A 20526-nucleotide genomic window follows, 5' to 3' on the forward strand; every position below is an offset into this window, starting at 1 on the left:
CTTATGGGGTGACCTCATCTGACAACATTTTTAGATCTACATCACCATCATTTGGAGGAGAAACATTTGCTCACATTTCAGAAAGTACAACTTTCTCCATATCAAGAAGAACTTCATCTCCCCACCCACCCTACCCCTCCTCCCAGTGGTTGTACTGCATTCCTTTTCCCTTTGTGCCACATTCTTCTAACCTTCAGACTCCTTACACAGGTTAGAATGCCATTTTATCTCTTCAGATTCTTTTTGCTATTTTCACATGGAATCCCTTATTCTATTTAAAAAGTAATACTTTGCCCCATACCCACTCCTGTAAGCCTGAACAATGAGGAGGTGTTCCTCAAACCCCTTTATCTTTTCTTCAAGGGAATTGAGAATTATTTTATTTCCATACTTGCTTTAGTCTTCTGTCATTCTCAATGAGATATCCTCCCACCCATTCCTACTTATTTACAAAAAGATGGATTTAGGTGTGAAGCTAGGAAAAACAATCAGAGCTATTCAAAAGTGAAATGAACTGTTTTGGTTTATTAATTACCTCTGCCAGTCATTGAATGTCTTCAATAAAAACTGAGTAACCATTTGTTGGATATTTTATAGAGATGATTATATCCTGGAGTCTTAAAAGGAATTCTCTAGAACTATTTGAAAGAGCAATAACAGACTAAGGCACTCATGTTCAGAGAGATCCTGGATTGTAGATTACTTGAAGGCAAAAATTATATTTTATACTTCTTTTTATCCCATACATTACCTGGGGAAGGGAATAAGTATTAATAAAGCATATACTATGTGCCAGACACTGTGCTAAATGCTTTAAAAATATTATCCCACTGATGTAGCATAATGCTGAGACATTAAAATTTTTTCAATAAATATTGGCTAAAAAATTTGATCCACTTGGCAAATTAATCATTGTATTCTGTTGTTCCTTAGTCTAAACTTAAAAAAAAATTAAGCTGATTCCCAAAAGAACCATCTATTTTCTTTCCTTGACATGCATGTGAATGCTATAACTGACCTTCAGGAATGAATATGACTATTTAGTACATTAACTAGTTCTCTAAGATTTTTTTTTTAAATTAAAGCACATTCCCAGGAGGTCACCATCCTCAGGTGACTCAAGGAATATTGGAGCAACTAAAAGAAAATCATCAATTAATTTTCCCAATGAAATTGAGGGTCAATGAAGTTAAAAAAAAAAAAACTTACCCAAGGTCATGTCATTCATGGGTACTAGAACTGGTACTAGAACTCAAGTCTTCTGATTCTTAGCCCAATACCCTCTTTTACATCATCCTCATGGCTGTTGGCACATAAACTCAAATTACTGTAGCATGTCTGAAGAACAGTAACAGAAATGAGAATTACTAGATCTAACATCTCTGTGATTCACTATAACCATCCCTACTAATTTCAGATAGTCACATTATCCTGAGGATGTCTCTTATGAATATGTATCTTCTCACCTTCCTCTCCTAAAGTGAAGAATTTAAATCATCCCTAAGGGTTCCAGGATTACCCTGAGGGTTTGGCAGGTGTCTATATTGCCATCCGGTGAACCCCAACTGTCTCTAATGTTTGGTGGCAGTAGTAATACTTCAGTTCTACTAAACCACTTAACACCAATTTACAAAGGGATATTTACTTTGAAGATAACTAAGAACAAAGGTAAATTTTCTCAGCACTTCAGGCCATACTCTTCCCTATCCCACATCAGTCTCTAAGAAGAGTGAGCTCAAAGCTATATATTTTTTACATGGCATTGTTTTTTTATCAATTTCACATCCAAAGGAGATAAGAACAATAAATGAGTCCTCTTCTCAGGACTGGTCTGGGTTCTGAAGGTCATTCCTTACTCACTGATACTAGGTTGGCTGCAAAACTCTTCATGTAACCCAATTCTTAGAGGCTTACTCTCTTGATCTTTCAAAATTGAGAAGGCCAGAACTTCCAGATTAATCTCTTTCATCAAAATATGTTAAAGCAACCAAAGTATTGAGGCTTATTTTCATGGGACTATATAAAGTTGGAAGGGAGCCAAGACCTCTTCCTTTATACCATTATGTCTCTTTTCAGTACTCAGCATAGTGCCTAATATAGAGCAGGTGCTTAATAAATGTTTATTAACTGACTGACTGATCAGACACTATCTGCAAAAGAATCAATGAGATCTTCAAAGAGTACAGCCACATAGAATGGGTTGACCATTCTATGGTGACCTTTGGTCACTTCAAAAAGGCACCCTCAGTTCAGTCAATAGAATTTTCGCTAATTTCAGTCAATAGAAAAAGCTTTCTCTTAAACATATGGCTAGCAGACTGAAATCAGTTACAGATTATATAGATATCTTCAAATTCCTCTCAAGCACTTCTATTACATGTCATCATGTTCTTCATGAAGCAAGCTCCTCCAGCTTCTTCACATGGGGAGACACAGTCAGAGGAGGACACGTGCCAGGAGATGTACCTAGGAAAGGGAGATATGAACTGAGAAGCATTGGTACCCTTCCATGTTCTTTGGATATAAATTAAGTTTTTTATTGATAGAGTGAAATCCCCACTAATAGGTTTCTTAACAGAATAGACATCTCTCTGTCTCTGATTAGGTGGGCCTACCTATGAGCAAAGGAATGTCTACAGAAGTCAGCTTTGAAAATATAAAAAAGAAAATACAAAAAAAAAAAAAAAAAAAGACTAGACCTACCCACTATGGATGCCAGATGGTAACTGATTACCATCTATCCATCGTGAGAAATATGGCATTGATTCTAAGTTAATGGGGGATTTAGGGAACTGGGACTTCATATGATAAGACTGCATCAGGTCCAACTGTAAAAGGCAATGAAATGAAAGCATCAACAATAGAGAATCAAAACCATGTAACTAAAATTTGAAGATTTCACTTTAAGGCTAGGTTTTCTATTTACTAACTGTGTGACTTTGAGGCAATAATTTCCCCTTTCTGTACATTCTTGAAGAATCAGGACCAGCTGACTTTAAGTTTCCTCTTGGCTTTAAATTAATGATTCTAAGATTCTAAGTAAATTAACTTTTTTGAGTCTATTTCCTCATTTGTAAAAAGGATTAGTAACACTCTACCTACCTTGCAGGGATATTGTAAAATGAGATAAAGTGTTTTGCATCCATCAAGTTCCATGTAAATATGAGCTATTATTATTTGTTATTTTTAACCTAGCATGATAAGCATAAAATCAATAAGAAACATACCTTTGAAGTGTGAGCAGCAGGAGTTGTTGAATTATGCAACTGAGAAAGTGATTGAAAATAACTTGTTTGGATGTCTCCTTTGTCTCAACATATTCTACTACTTTGTGGGATACATATTTGTGTAAAAATACTATTTTTTCCACCTTTTAAGCCCAGCACTAGGATATGTGATATATACTATGTACATTCAATAAGTGTTCTGAGTTAAATTGAATCAAATTGAAAGGTAATTTTGACATCTTCCAAATTAAAATGCACTTCATGAGGCATTTTGTTTACTCTCTCTTCCTTCAAACTTTTCAAAGTATCTAAGTTAAATTAATTTAGAAAGTTAGTTGCTAGCCAAATCTTGAGTAATTTCTTATATTTCTAAAGATTTCTGTTCCCTTTTTTCCTTCCCAATCTTGACAGTTGTTCACAAACTAGCTGAGGAAGTGAATAGAAAGAAGGGTACATTCTGGAGGAAATGATTCAGTGCATTGCGTGTCTGTTCCAGCTTCAGATATATTTGAAGTAGAGGGGATGTCCCAGTTACTCAGTTTCAGTAGTGATCTTTAGAAGGATTCCAGATTCCAGGACAACTGAGATAAAGTAGGATGAAACCTATATAGTTTTCTAAAATTAATATTTTATTTCTCTTATATTATCAAGCACTTATTTTTTCCATCCTATCTCCAATTCATGAAAAAAGATAGGAAGCGAAAAAGAAAGGGAGGATAGGGAAGGAAAGAGACAGAGACAGACAGAGACAAACAGACAGAGAGAGAGAAACAGAAGAGAGAGAGAGAGAGAGAGAGAGAGAGAGAGAGAGAGAGAGAGAGAGGAAAAGGGAGGGAGGGAGGGAAGGAAAGAGGGAGAGAGGAAAGAAGGGAAAGAGGGAGGAAGGTGTAGAAAGAAGGAGGAAGGGAGGGAGGGAGAGACAGACAGAGGTTGAGACAGAGACAGAGACAGAAAGAGAATGAGAAAAAAGAACAGAAAGAAAGAAAAAAGATCCTTTACATTAAGCAAAGCATATTCCCATGTTAGTTGTATCCAAAAATGAATTTCTTATTCAGTATCTTTCTTTCATGAGAAAGGCATCATTCTTTTTCCCCCAGTCCTCTGAAATTGTATTTGATCATTTAGGTGATTAAAGTTTTTGTCTTTCAAAATTGTTTACTTTTATAATTTGATTGCTACGTTATAATTTGGTCCTATTCTGCTCAATTCATTCTGTGTTAATTCATACACGTTTTGCCATGTCTCCTTAGAATTGTCTCTTTCCTCTTTTCTTACAGCATAAGAATATTCCATTATATTCCGATATTAAAATTTATTCATACATTTCCTATTTGATGGTTAACCCCATGCTTTCCAGAGCTTTTTGGTTTGTTTTTGTTTTTTACCAGCACAAAAAAAAAATCTTGATTTTTAACTATTCATGCATATATAAGACCTTTATCATTTTTTAAAATTTCCTTTGGGTATAGAACTAGAAATGGTATAGCTAGGCTGAACAATTTAGTAACTGTGCATAATTCCAAATTGCTTTCCAAAGTAGTTGGACACATTCATAGCTCCACAAAGAGTATATGAACGTGCCTGTTTTCTCATTTCTTTCCAATATTTGTTATTTTTAAAATAACTGTTATCTTTGTCAATCTGATAAGTTGATTGAATCATATTGCATATCAGAATTACATTCATTTCTATAATTATTAGTGATTTTCCTTTTTTTAGTGTGGCTATATAGATCTGTGGTTTCTCCCTGCGAAAACTGTCTATTAACATCCATATATCATTAACCAATTTGGGAATGGCTCTTCTTAAATTTTTAAATCAGTTTCTTATACATATTGAAAATTGACTTTTATCAGAAAAACTTGCTTCAAAGATTTTTTTCTTAGTTAATTCTATCCCTTTTAATCTTAATTGTATTAGATTTGTTGGCATAAAAACTTTTAAACTTTATATAATCAGAATTATCTACTTAATCTGCGATTTTCTCTATCTTTGATTTAGTCCAGCATCTCACTGCTTCTACCAAAATAAATTCCAAAGGGATACTTAACTTAGATATGAAAAGTCACATAAAATAATTGATATTGTACCAGTTGTGATCCTTACATCAACACTATGAAGTAGGTTCCATTATCATCCCTGTTTTTAGCAGGGAAACTAAGACAGTATAAATGACTTGTCCAGAATCAAACATGTATTAAATATCTGAGGCCAGATTTTACCTGATGTCTTCCTAACTCCAGCTTCTATTCACTGTGTCACAACCTTATAAGCATATTAGAAAAACAAAAATTGCCTGTCATATCTATGGACAGTGGAAGAGTGCTATGGGTATACATATAGGACTTTTCTTTAAACATAGTCCTCTTGCTCTCATTTGTTTTTATCCCCAATGAGCCAGGCATTATTCCCATTTTTAAGGAAGTTTCAAATCAAGCTTATTATCTTTTCCCAACATACTTTTTTCTCTTTCTGACAACTATTTCTATCAATGTCACTAAAGCTCCCATATTCAAAACTTTGATGTTGCCTTTTAACTTTTCCTTATTTTTTTTCCTATGACTGTTTGTATTCAAACAATTCCAAATTTTATGAATTATCCCTCTGAATTGTAACTCAACTCTCTTCTTTCTTCTCTATTTCCATTGCTTTCATTCTTGAATAAATACTTATTATCACCTATCTATATATTGCAATATCCCCCTGATAGTGGTTATTTTATTATTTTTACAGACATTTATTTCCACTAACTCTAACTCTCCCCACATGCAAAAAAATTTTTAAAAAGAAAAAAATCCCCATAACAAGTATTCAAATTCAAGCAAAACAAATTCCTATATTAGGCATACCAAAATTGTACTGCATGTGTGGTTGTAGTGGTGGTGGTGTTTAGGGCAGGACAGCTCAATGGATAGAATGCCAGGCCTGAAATCAGGAAGAATCATATTCCTGAATTCAAATCTGGCATCACGCATTTACTAACTAACTATGTAATCCTGGGCAGGCCACTTAACTTAATTGTTTCAGTTTTCTCATCTGAAAAATGAAGTGGAGAAGTAAGTGGCAAATCATTTCACTATCTTTGGCAAGAAAACTCCAAATGAAGTCACAAAGAGTCATAGGACATGACCTAAACAATTGAACATTTTTGGTTATTGTTTTTTTATTGCTACAAATATTTTATTTAGAAAAAGTAGTAGAATTGTATCATGGAAAAACTGAGTTTCAAGTTTACTTGAAACTCACTGGGTCCTGGTTCTGCCATTTACTAGTTAATTATCTTTAGACAAGTCACTTAAATTATCTGATCCTCAATTTCTTTTTCTGTAAAATAAAAGCAATAATATTTACACTACCTTAAGCAGACAATATTTCATAAGCTTTAAGCTTTGGATTCAGTATTTTGTACTTGAAGAGATTCCAGAGATCATCTATGGTTGCTTATATTTTTGAATATTAATGCATTTAATTTATTTATTAAAACCTACTTACAGAATATATAGTGCCTATTTATTGTCTAGAATCTACTTTACAAGGTTTGGTAAGGCTGTAATGAAATAGCGTGCAAAGTGCTTTGAAAAATCAAAAAGACTATTGAATGGTGATGATAATGATGATCTTCTAGTCTAATTCCTTTGATGTGTATGTGTATATTATAAATAATGAAATTGTGATCCAAGAAAGTTATATAAGACATTCTCTGATGGCATATGAGTAATAAGTAACAGATCCAAGTTTTCAATTCAGATCTTTTGACTCCAAATCCATCATTTTTTCTGCAAAACAACCCTATCTAGATCAGGTGTAGGTCTTCACATATTATAGATAAGAAAAGTCTCATTAAAGCAAAGATCACAAAATCAGAATTCAGATTAGTATCCAGGTGCCCACAATCAATGGGGAAGACTTTGGGTACAGAAAAGAAAAAGACAACTCTAAACAGAATAGTAAACAGAAATACTACATTGCTGTAAATCATTTGGATCCAATTAGAAGTAAGGGAAAAAATAACTGCAGGATTCTTTGTGGAAACTGAGGGAAGAAATATTAACTCTGAAGAGTCAAGGAATACTTCTTGAAGAAAGTAACATATGAATGGGTTAGGTTGACAAGGATTTTGAAAGGAGGAAACAAGAGAATAAGGTTATCCATTTTAAGGTATATCTCCCAAATAGTCCCCAAATCCAATACTATGTTGTTTTATAATTTTTAAAAGAAAAGCTGGTATTATAACATGATGTAAACTAAGCAAATTCTATCACCATTCATCAAAATAGCCTATATTTGTCAATGGTGAGAAATTATTTTTGTCAGTTCACTCTCTTATTTGAAATAATTAAATTTATGAGTTTACTGTTTGAAATATTTAACCTACAGGATGTTACCATTCATTTTCTTCTAAGAGTCTGAGCATATTTAAAATAATGTCTGCCAGTCAGGTTCTCCACAACAATCATTTTTTAAGAGTTCCCAAAAAAATTTAATACAGAGCCTCCTATTGAAGGGCATTATTAATTAAATCTCTACTGGCTTTTGTTCTGAATATTTATTTTTGGTCAAACAAAAGATATCCTGTTCTTTTCCAAGGTCCATTGATTAAAAGTATAAATGTTAGGTAACTTTCCTGTTCCCACCCACTTTAAACATGACTCCTTTCCTCATTCTCCATCAACTTCTCTATTATCTTAATGAAAAGGTTAAGGTCCAAAATACATGGGTATATTTGCATATTTATGTGTCTAGAACATTTAAGGTATCACAGTGATCCTCAGGATAGCACATGTGTAAGTGTTGGGAAGCTAAAAGAACAATAATTCTATTAATATTATGTTCTATCATAAAATTTATAACCCTGCCTTAAACTTATCTGATCTCTCAGGACAAATGTTTTTTATTAGTTGCATGGAGTTGGGTAGGGCCAGGATTGGATGTCCTCCACAAGGAAGACTGAAGAAACTCTTCATGATAATAGGCCAGTCTCCAGAGCCACTTTTGCCACATTTCCATCTTGTAAAAGTATAGGCTGTCCCATAGGCTACAAGGGAAATGCTCTGTGAACCTCTCTACAATAGTCCAAAGCTCAGAAAGAGATAAAAACTCTTTCATGTTTATGCTTCTAAAATGTTGTGTCACTATAATTTCAGTGACAGTGTAAAATGGGAGAAAGAAGGGTTAGAAGTAGAGTGAGAAAAGTTTGGTTCTAGTAATGAGGTATACTAGAAAGAGTGGAGGTTTTGGAGTTTGAGGACCTGAATTCAAATCCTAATCTTCTGTCTGAAATCTTGTGACTCTTGGGTAAATTATTCCATTTTTCTAGGCCTCAATTTCTACTTCAGTAAAATGATGGAATTGAACTATATGATTTCTAAAGTCTTTTACAAGGTCCTTTTAAATCTGATAACAACTTGATAGCTGTGTAACTTGAGTAAAGCATTTTAACCACTCAGAACCTGGAAATCTCTAGGGATTATACTTCTGTGACTGCCTCTTTAACAGGATGATTTCTCCTTTCAATGCATTCTCCTTTAAAAAATTAATGTGCAACTTTCTAGTAACATTGCACTTCCTCTTCTCACATAACTTTCATAGAGGCAGTAGTGCATAATTCCAAGGAAAGTTTTCTAGCTTTGTTTTTAATGGGATAAAAATGAAATCCTTTCACAGGGAAAAATGGACAATGGATTAACCAATTTTAACTTAATATCTTATATTATTATTAATAATAATGGATATTAATATCCATCCACTCATTCAGTTTGCTCTAAAAAAACTTACATCTTACTTTATTAGCTAAGTACACACAAAAGTGAAGTAAAAAAGGTATGTAGTTCATAGTATGGATTTTTGACTTTTTAAATTAGAAAAGACCTTTAGAAGTTATCTAATCTAAATCTCTCATTTTATAGATGAGAAAATTAAAATACAGAAAAGTAAGGTTGTCCAAGATTGCATAATTAGATAGGAGCAGAACTGGTATTAGAACTCAGATTTACTAACTCTTAGCTCAGTGTACTTTCCATTATCCTTCATTAGCCTCTCCAACTCCTTTAGTCAGCAAAGACATCCAAACAAATATTTGCATCAATTCTTCATTGAGATTTTCCTTTATAGATAGAATTTTCATATAGCCAAAGGAGAAAATATGTTTTTCCTTTCATTATGGTTAAAATACATGACTATGGGTCTCCTAAATGAGTTTTTAATGTAGGTAAGAATCAGAAAACTTTTTTCAGTTTCAAATTTTCTCACCCAAAAGACCATTCTATCTGGGGGAGACAGAAATATCTCCAGCCAAAAAAAAAAAAAAAAATTAATTAGAATTGTGCCAAGATTAAAAAAAAAAAAAAAAACCACATTCCTAGGTGACATGGAAAGAAGTTTGAAATGAATAGGTTATAAGATTTTTCTTGGTTTCTACTTTTTAAGTTTGTTTTGATAAGTACTGAGTAATTGCTCTCTGGTCCTTTATTTTCTCTAAAGTAAACTTTCCCTATAGTCAGAAGAAAAAAAAAAGTAAGGTCATTGTTTTCATCCTTGATTTTCACAATTTGCTTTTAGTCTTCAGGAGAAAAAAAAAATCTAGCTATTACATGAGACACTTGGACACCTGTACCACATGAAGTAAAATCATAACAAAGCACCTCATTGACCAACAGCAAAAGAATTCCTTCTGCTCCACCCTCCCTTCCCACCCTTTGGCAAAAGACTAAGTAAATAGCTAGCTTTAGTGCCAGTACTTTAAGGTCAACAAACTTCTGCTTTGTCAGTTGAACATGGGAATTAAATCAAGTACCTTTCATGGCAACGCCCTCTCTTCTAGCCCCATGAATATCCAAGCTGGAATATTATTAGCAAAAGCACCTTGAAGAGACCTGCCAAGACTGGGTGCAGCAGACATTCTGACACGGTCACACATCACCTAGAAAACTGGGAGATGTCACCTTACCTGACCTTAGGTTACAGGAACTATGGATTCATCTGGACTGGAGAGAACAAAGTACACACATACAGAAGTTCAGAAATATCATTAACTCCTACAATTTTGTATGATTTCACAGGACTTTGGAGAAGAAAGAACTTCCTAAATATTAAAGCAGTCTATAAATCTGATTTATTATTATATATTGTAATTCTATCTGTAGATTCTTTCCCTTCTGAATCAGCTTTTTCTGTATAGAATGTAGAATCCTTGAAGGGAAAAACTTTCATTTTTTCTTTATATCCATCCTCAGAGCCTAGCATGGGTCCTGGCATGTAGTAAGTCTTTAATAAATATTGATTCTCAACAAGAAATTTGAACATAAAGATAAGATTTTCAGTTCAGATTCATATTTTCATTATTCCCCCACAGTATTCTAGTCCAAATTATGGACTTCTGTTCGTCAAACTTGGCATTTTGTCTCTTTCCTCTGCACTTTTATCCAGGTTGTTCAACCCTTCCAATCTGCACTCTTTTCTCATCTTTATTTACCTTTTAAAATCTGTTGAAGGAATGGGGAATGTTTAGTCTAGAAAAGGATCAAGAAAGTCATGATTCCTGACTTCAAGTATTTGAATGGCTTTGGAGAAGGAAAACTTGTTCTGTTTACCCATGAAAAATGGGTTGAAGTTAAAGAGGTAAATTGAGGATTGATATCAAGAAATACTTTCTAATAATTAGAACTGTTTTGAAGTGGATTAAGTTACCTTAAGAGATAGTGGATTCCTCCTCCCCAGAGGTCTTTGAATGGTTGAGAAGAACACTTGTCATACAAACTCCTTGACATAGTTATCTTTGTATCATCTTCTATATCACTTGCACATAGTTTGGCTTATATAAATATTTGTTGCAATTAGTTGTTTCCATGTGGTATAGTAAAAAGAAAGCAAGATTTGGAGTAAGACATTCGTGCTGAAACCTTAGTCTTGCTCTTGATTACTTATGTGCTCTTAGACAAGTCATTAAAAATAATAATTAATAGTAACTACCATTGAGATAATACTTTAAATTTTACATAGAGTGTGACAAACAGTATCTCATTTTAACTTCAATTTTGGGAGGCAAGTGTTATCTCCAGTTACATCATGAGAAAACTGAGGTAGACAACAGTTAAATAATTTGCCCAAAATCACATGGATAGTATGTGTCTAAGGCTGGATTTGAAATTATCATCCTGACTTCAGATCCAGTGTTCAGAACTTACTGTTCTACCTGATAGCCTTTCTGGACCTTAGTTTGCTTATGTATAAAATCCTTATGTATAAAAATAAAATGTCTTCTAAGTTCTCTTCCAAGTCTAGATTAATGATAGTATGAGCCCTGAAAGCAGCTATTTAGGATTGATTAGGACTTTCAGAAAGGATCATTGTCTATTTGTAATATGTCAGTGGTATTTGGGAGAGAATAACAGAAAATGATCAGTTATGAACACTTTAGTTCAAATTTTTTTGCAATCCTGATTCCTTTTGAAGATCCTAGCAACAACTTTCTTTAAAAAAAAATCTTAAACTTTGAATTGAGACCAAAGGATTGTTACTCTTTATGAGAAGATAAAATAACTTCTATTCTTATAGTGCTTTAAGATTTAATATTTCCACTCAACAATGCTGTAGCAGGGGTCCTCAAACTTTTTAAATAGGGGGCCAGTTCACTGTCCCTCAGACTGTTGGAGGGCTGGACTATAGTAAAAACAAAAACTTTGTTTTGTGGGCCTTTAAATAAAGGGCCTTTAAATAAATAAAGAAACTTCATAGCCCTGGGTGAGGGGATAATCGTCCTGAGCTGTCACATCTGGCCCATGGGCTGTAGTTTGAGGACCCCTGCAAAGTATGTAATATAGCTGTTATTATTTCCATTTTTATGTGAAGAAATTTAGGACTTTACCCAAAAATCACACACCTAGTAAATAGTGATGTCAAGATTCAGAAGCCTGAAAGTTTAGGTGGCTATTATGACCTGAACTTGGAGCCAAACTACCCAGTATGCTAACTAAACAAGTCTGTTCTCCTAAAGATTCTAACTATTGATCTCCAGGCTTAGACTCATAAAATGATAGAGCTAAAAGAAGCCTAAAAGATTACCTAAACCAAATCCTCCACTTTACAGATAAGAAAATCAAGGTCCAGATTGGTAACAAAGTTTTGAGAAAGTTAGGTGGCTGATTTTTAAAGAGGTTAGACAAGTTCCTCACATCAGCCAACCAAGTTGTTTGACAGCTATAAGTTTTAACTCTTCCTTTTTCCTTCTTTTCCCTTCCCCAAAAAAACCATAAAAAGGGCAAATTAGCACCACAGGCTAACCAGGCAAAGACCTAGTGGTAAGAAAGGAGTCACTGAAGCTTTCTCTATGGCTCCCAAGGTCCTGATTGGGCACTGCCAAGTAAAGTAGGTCAGTTGCTAAAGTCATTCTCAGTTAATTCCCTCACCATCTTCTTGCCAGCTACTTTGCCATCATATTCACATGACATCTCCCATATTCTAGTTCTGGAATCTAACTCCAACATTACTACCACTCCTATTGGAAAAGATGTATTCACTTTTTCCCTTGTGGCTCCACTTACAATCCCTATAGCTTTCAAAACCAAAAAATAAATAAAAAATAAAAATAAAAACCCTTTTGAAGAGTTCTTCCCTTTCTGAATTATTTCCTATAAAAATTAAAATTCTTTGGAGTGACAAAGGAACAAGGAGTACCTTTGAATTTGCATTTGTATCCTCAGTGTTTAGCAAAATGCAAGCAAGTAGCCTAGTTAACTTCTTATTCATTCACTTTATCTTCTTTTATTCTTCATAGTCTCATCACTCCCCTTAACACTCTGGGACTTACTTCACTTCCTCAAGGATGAAGGATCCTGGGTGTAGGAGGGATCTCTTGGCTACCAAGGTAATAATAAATGGAGACTCTACACTTAGCACTCCCTGTTGCTTCCCAGAGAAAGACACAATCTGTCACTGGATTCCTATTTGAAGCCTTTTTTCTTTTGATAGGAACTCCCAGAGTTTGTGTTTCATTTACACAGCCTTCAGAGAAAACACCTGTGACTCTGATATCAATATGATATCAGAATGGGATTTTGTTATCATTCCTTAAAATTATATTTTATACATTTTTAGAAGATTTCATTGGACATATTCTTATGTCACTGATATATCTTTTCCTATCTCTTTATTCTCTCCTTCTAATTAGACTTAAGTTCTTTGAGGTCAAGAGACCATGATTTCTATTACTTCTGAACCTCCACAGATCCTTGGCCCCAGCCCAAGATAGAGCCAAGAATCCATGACAGAAAAGTCTGCTCAAGAAACTCTTCCCATTAGAAATCAGTGAGTCAGGGAAACAGAACTGAACATTCAAATGGTTGAGCTGATTCAGACTGGACATTGTGAACCACTACTCCTTTGAAGCACTTGTCTTTTTTCTACCCTTCCTTACTCCCTCCTACCTATTATTCTCACAACAATGAAGAGAAAATCTTTACAAATTTAGTGGCTAAACCTGAATCTTATCATACATAGTTTTCTACCAAAGACCGTAAATGGACCAAAAAAAAAAAAAAAAAAACTTGTTTAAAATGTTTTTTTTTTTCTTTTTAGTTTATTCCAAGATGTTGGAAAAGAAGGCTCAAGTGATAAGATAACTGATTTCCTTCTTAAGTAATTATAGCATTCATTATGACCAAAGGGAAAATGTGCTGGTCCTCTACCTCTATCCCCATTTTACATAGTTAATAGTTGCCTCCAGGAGGGAATCTGGACTAAGCAACCAAAAGCAGGAATAGAACTTTCAGAGTAACTCTGTGCCTTCCTGGTCATGCTCCAATACAGACCCACACCTCCGGGGACAATGAGCTATTATTAAGCCAACAAAATTAATTTGACAGGGAAGTGGGATTCCATAAGATAGAAGGGCTGGAGAATAAAGGACACTGCTCTTAAAACAAGTCACAGTGTTTCTTATAAAATTCCTTTCTTCCAGGCGGCTTTCAATCACCACTTCTGAGAAAATTTAAAGCTTCTTTCTCTAAATCCTGACTATTCTCTTCTGGGTGTTCTTTGAACAGGGACCTATGGATAACGTTAACTCAAATTCCCATTTCCACCAAAAAGGCTTCATTCCAGTTTGGAAAGAGGACTCCAGATGTCTTCCCATTATGGTGGCAGACTTTCAGAAAGACTTCACTACAGAATCCAAAAGAGAGTCGGAAAAGAGGTGAGGTTCTACTAAATTGTCTTGCCTTCTGTTTTCTTCTATTCCACAAAGGTTTCTTAAGCACCTACCATTTGCAAGGCATTATCTTGAAGGCTGAGATTGGTTTAGAAATAATTAGCAGTCTATGTCTATATGGTACCTCTGAAAATATGTCCAATTCATTTTTTTTTTTTTTAGCTTTCCTGCTAAGCAAGAGATTGGGTTGCCCCATAGATTTTGTAATTTGGTGATCAAGAAGCTCCAAACAACTAGGTTTTATGATCAAACTAGTCTTCAGGGTATTGTCTTTATCTGATTATTAAATGGTCCTAATAGCCAAGTTGAATTGATTACCCCATAAATTTGCCTTAGCAGTAAACAATTCAATCATGAGGATGCCAGATCCAGTATTATAGCATTTCATATAATTTTTTATCATCTTTATCATCTTTTTTATCATTCTTTATCACTCAATTGCCAATTCACCCCAAGTGACAGAGAGGGAGGATTATTAAGCAGTCCAGGGTCATCAACTAAGGCTACAGGAGTGTAGGTAGGGAAAGGAAGTGAATAATTCTCAAGATGCCACTGTATCACTTTCTCCCTCCCTCAGGACCATGTTAAAACAGTTTATACCTTCTAAGGAAGCTCAAAGAGTGTTTTGCCTCTGAGAGGTTTTCTTTGAGGGAAGAGGTACTACTTAGTACCTAGGACAAGTGATTTTGATGAAGAAAAACAGGAAGGAAGCTAAATCATTGGAATTATATAAGGAATTTTCTGATAAGCTTAAATATTAAAAAGTAGAACAAAAGATGGGGATAATAATAATAGGATTTCAAGTTTTTAAAACATTTTAAAATATCTCATTTTATTCTTAAAATAATCCTGATTTTAGTAGATTTTAATATTCCCTTGCAGATAAGAATACTGAGGCAGACAATAGTTGGTGATTTGTGCAGAGTTATATGAGTAGTAGGATTGAACTGAGGTCCTCCAGACTCCAAGCCCCGTCTCCATTTACTTCACTACCTGCCTATACAAGATCAATTAGTTTGGAATCAGTGGAAAGGCTATACTTAAAGAATATCAACCACAGTTCCTACATATCTGCCCTGCGCTCTTTAACATTTTTATCAACTGATTTTGATAGAAACATGGGTGAAATCTAACTTAAAGATGACACAAAGTTAGGTGAGAGATACAAAATTCAGGATCTTGAAAGGTGGGTAAATTGATTAATGAAAAGAGAACCTGAATTAAAGACCCATATTCAAATCCACTTTTAGATCCTTACTAGCTGTGTGATTAGAGACAAATTATTTATCACTGTCTTTGTATCCTTGTCTGCAAAATGCAAATAATATGACCTACCTCTTAGCCTTATTATAAAGATTATAAAGATCACTTGAGAGAATATTTGTGAAGTTCTTTTAAAACCTTAAAATGCAATTTAAGTGCTACTTATTAATATTACTGGTAGGCTAGATAGAAAATTGAGCCATGTCTAATGAGATGAAATTAAGGAATATAAAGTATTACACTTACATTCCCCAAAATTAACTTAATTTTTTTTATATTTATATATCTTCTCTAGGCTTACAAATTCTTATATGTACATTATCTGAATGAATTTCAGAATAACTCTGTGAAGAGTATAATATACTCATTTTACAACTCTTGTAAGCTCAGAGAGGTTAAGTAATTTGCTTATTTTAGCCCAGCCATTAAATATCTGAGAAAGGACTTGAACCTTCATCTTCCTAACTGGAAGATCAATGTTGTTTTCAGAAGAAATCAACTTTGAGGGTAGCTAGATGGTACAGTCAATAGAGCAGTAGTTCTGATCTTAGGAGAACCTGAGTTCAAATATGACTTCCTAACTATGTGACCTTGGGCAAATCACTTAACATCAATTGCCTCACCAAAAAAAAAAAAAAGGAAAGAAAAAGAAAGAAAGGAAGGAAGGGAGGAAGGAAGAAAGAAAGGGAGGGAGGGAGGGAGGGAGAAAGGAAGGAAGAAAAGAAGAAAAAAGAAAGAAAGAAAGAAAGAAAGAAAGAAAGAAAGAAAGAAAGAAAGAAAGAAAGAAAGAAAGAAAGAAAGAAAGAAAGAAAAAGAGAAAGAAAGAAGAAAAGAAAGAAAGAAAGAAAAAAAGGAAAGAGAAAAAAGAAAGAAATCAGCTTTTTAAGCATAAGATAGAGTATAGTTAGTTCATCTAAAAATTATTTGGAGGTTTGAAGTATTGTAAGCTCAGTATGAGTCAGTCATATATGACATGACAAACAGCATCAACAAAGACGAATTAATGCAATCATATAATGTCCAGAAATAAGGAAATAATGAGTTTCCTTAAACATAACAAATACATAGGAAGGACAGTGATAGGATAGAGATGTTCTTATGAGGGAAACCAGGATAGTGAAGGATCTTGAGATTTAACTATATAAAGATAAGTTTAATTATTTGGGGATGTTAAATCTGAAAAAGAAAAGAAAACTTGAGTTGGGGGATGGAAAAGGACATGATCATTGTTTTTAAGTATTTGAAAGGTATCAGATGGCCAAGAGACCAGACTTGTTCTGCTTGGTCCCACAGGGCAAAAGTAGGGGCAGTGGATAAAAATGACAGAGAGGTAGATTTAAGGTTTGATGTAAGGAAAAATTTCCTAATAATTAAGAGTCATCCACAAATGTCATGAGTTGTCTAAGCTGATAGTGATTTTCCCCTGACTAGAAGAATGGAAGTTAAAACAGAGTGATTGTTTATAATGTATTTTGTAGAGGGAATTTTTTTTCAGATGGTAGATTAGACAGTGATTGTATTCCTGTGGAATTCCTATTCTTGATGGAAATTTATATGTAGACTTGATTAAAGGTAACAAGGGAGAGCAGAGGTTCTCTTGGAATCTCTTCCAATTCTATTATTTCTGATAATAAAATCCTCAATTCATTTCATATGATCCATCCTTCGACTGACAAAAGAGGGACAAGGCTGAATTTACACTGAGACTAAGTACATAGCCTCCTATTATTTCTGCATCAGCCTAAAACTGCATAAGCCTCTGATAGTCGAGAAAACACATAACCTTTCATTGTTTCACATTCCTATGTGCCATCTAATATAAATTAATAGCATGGGGCACCATCTAGTGGTTATAATGGTAGTTTGAAAGCCTCATTTATTAGGCTATTTTGGTAGTTAGCTGGGTAGCCTTGCAAAAATAATTCTTCTTGTAGGAAATAATTCCATAGTAAATTACATACAAGATGACAAGAAGTTTTCTGTCTGTAAATTCTAGTTAAATCAATTGAGATAGCTCATCTACATAAATAGTTGTTTAATCTATTGTAGAATGTCTACTCTTGATTGAATTGTTACTCACCAGTTAAAACTGGAACTGTTTAATGATTGAATTGCAATAGTCTTGGTCAAGAGAATCCATAAAGTGAAAAATATTTTTGTTTTTCCACTCCAGGAAAACTTTTCCAAATTCTATATATTTATAAATTTCCCTTCTATTATCAAAGTTTATTTTTAGTATAAATATCTGGCAACATATTCCAGAAAATGACTTTCTAGGCACCATAAATGTGATGTTATTTTCCTTTTTCTCTCAAGCTGAAACCACTTCAGTAAACTACAAATGTTAGGCTTGGATAAAGCAACCATGTGAGGAACAAATTGAACTCAAAGCCATCTCTTGTGTCAGAGAAATTCAACTCCAGGATGAATAGATTATCCCAATTTCACATCCTGAGGCCAGTTCCACCTCTACCACAGCCAAAATACTTTTTTTTAAAAATGTTCGTTTCAGAGGGGATTCAAAAGGTTAGCAAGCTTAGTGAGATGGAAGGAAAAACACTGAGGCTTCAGTCACAACATATAGAGGATAGATAGTGTAAAAAGAGGTTTATAAGGTAAATTGTCCTGGGTTGATAGGTCTGGGGGATAAACCTCATCAAAACTGTCAGCAAGAGGTCGGTGGGTAAAGACTGACAGTGATTCTGCTCTCTTATGGTTCTAGGAGTGCTATATTTTTTTTCCTAGCCTTTTTCTTCATGATAGTCTATTTTTGATTTATTAAGTCTTATTGGCACAAAAGGTCATGAGATACTGACAGGAGAAAGTGACTGAGAATGAAAGTTATTAATCAGAGTAGGGCTTACTAATTAGTGCTTCCCTCCCACTTGGGAATCCCCTGAAACACAAAGGGAAATGAAAGTTACTAACAGTTTAGAAACAGAAAAAGTCAGATTTGGAAATCACAAAGTAGCATGTTGGGAACTGTTAGGACCAGATTTCTAAATTCATTTCTAAATCTAAAACTCTGTGATTTTATATCACTCTCAGTCTGGCAAAGAGATATTTTAAAAGCATAATCTCATTACTTGCTTGTGTTCTTTTCCAGCCTGTTTTTGGAAGTATTGTGTTCAGAAAAAGTAATATTTAATCTTCAAAATATATGGATAACTTGGGTGACTGAGAACCTACACATGGATGCCTATAACATCTGAAGACTTCTCAATACATCATCCTCAAAAAGAAGATTAAATAACTATTTGGCCAAATTTTCCCTGTATATAACCAAAAGATATTAGAAATCTAAAAGAAACAAAGATATTTTACACAGGATCATAATGTAATAAATGTTTTATACTAACAGAACAAACTTGCAAAGTCCATTTCTTAAAAATATTGGCTTTTTGAGTACAAATTGTAATCAGATATAATCTCATGAAAACTCTGTTGGAAAACAGGAGAAGAAGCAACTGTTAATTGTTTTCATACACCCACAGAATTAGAGGCTTTCCTGGCTGCTATTCTAAGAGTCATTAATAATCCTGATTTATTTTTAAGTCATCTGTTCATAGTTGTAAATGGTTTATACGGTTAATACTACATATGGATGGAGCAGAAAACCTCAATTTGTCTCCATTCTCTTAAAACATACATAATTTTCTTCATTGTTTTTCTTTAGACATAAGCAGAGAATTAAAAAAATAAGAGAAAAAAATCACCAAAGGAAGTCAGTATAAAGATTAGTTTAATTTATGAATTTTTACAATCAATTTAATTTTAAGGCACATGAAGTGTACATAGATGTTCTGTGTCTAGATCTAAAAATCTCTAGATCTTGATATTACTTCTACAACATTTGTGTACTATTTCTTTACTGCCTAAAAGATTGTATCTTAGCACTTAGGTTAAAATAATTCCTAAAAAGAGAAAAAGGTAGAGTAAGAAATTCAGATTTTGTTCTCATTGACATCACTGACAATTACAACATGAACTAGGCACTGGACTTCCAGAGGTTCATGACTAAGGAATACATGACCCTTCTCTCAACTAATTATAATAATCCAATGAATAAAGAAAAGAAAGTAGTCTCTGCTTCATGAGTGTTTTGTTCCTTTGAAATCAAGTTTTTCTTTGGACATTTATATCTGTAATGAATGTTTTAATAAAGCTTCTGTGAATTCCATAATACATGTGCAGGATATATAAATAGAAAATAAACATTTTTAAGTCAAGCATATTATGTTACTTTATATGATGTCACAGAGATACATCCCAATAGACAACAATTTATACCTCATCTGAGTCAATTTTATTTATGGCCTTAGAACACTCACCTTCCCTCTCTAGGCCTCAGTTTTTATTCACCCCTCTCACTCCCCTCCTCCCCCTATAAGGGAGTCAAAATAGAGAGTCACCAAAATTCCTTCAAATAATTTATGGTTTTGTTTTCTGTCAATTCTCATTATATAAGGAATCTCTCATGTAACTAATTAGAAGCTTTGTCTAGACTTCCAAAAGTCTTTCCAATTCCTAGCCAATAATACAGTAGCTTATGATTGTTGAGTACAGGTATGGTATCAATAAAACTAGAAATCCTCTTTTTAGTCAAAATTTTCCATTTCCCCAAACTGCTGAAAAGTGGCCAAACTGAACTGTGTGAGTTCTAGGGAAGATACTAAGAGATAGGGAAGTAACTCAAGTACTTTAAGAACTCAAGTTCATACACTGAACAATCAACTCTTGAAAAACTGAGAAGTCTGTCCCTAAGAATAATAAGTGGGAGGAGAAAAGGTGCTATTAAAATTCCACATCTGATCCCTTTGTCTTCTGGAAATT

The sequence above is a fragment of the Sarcophilus harrisii genome, chromosome 3, assembly GCF_902635505.1.
Source record: "Sarcophilus harrisii chromosome 3, mSarHar1.11, whole genome shotgun sequence".
Taxonomy (NCBI): Eukaryota; Metazoa; Chordata; class Mammalia; order Dasyuromorphia; family Dasyuridae; genus Sarcophilus; species Sarcophilus harrisii.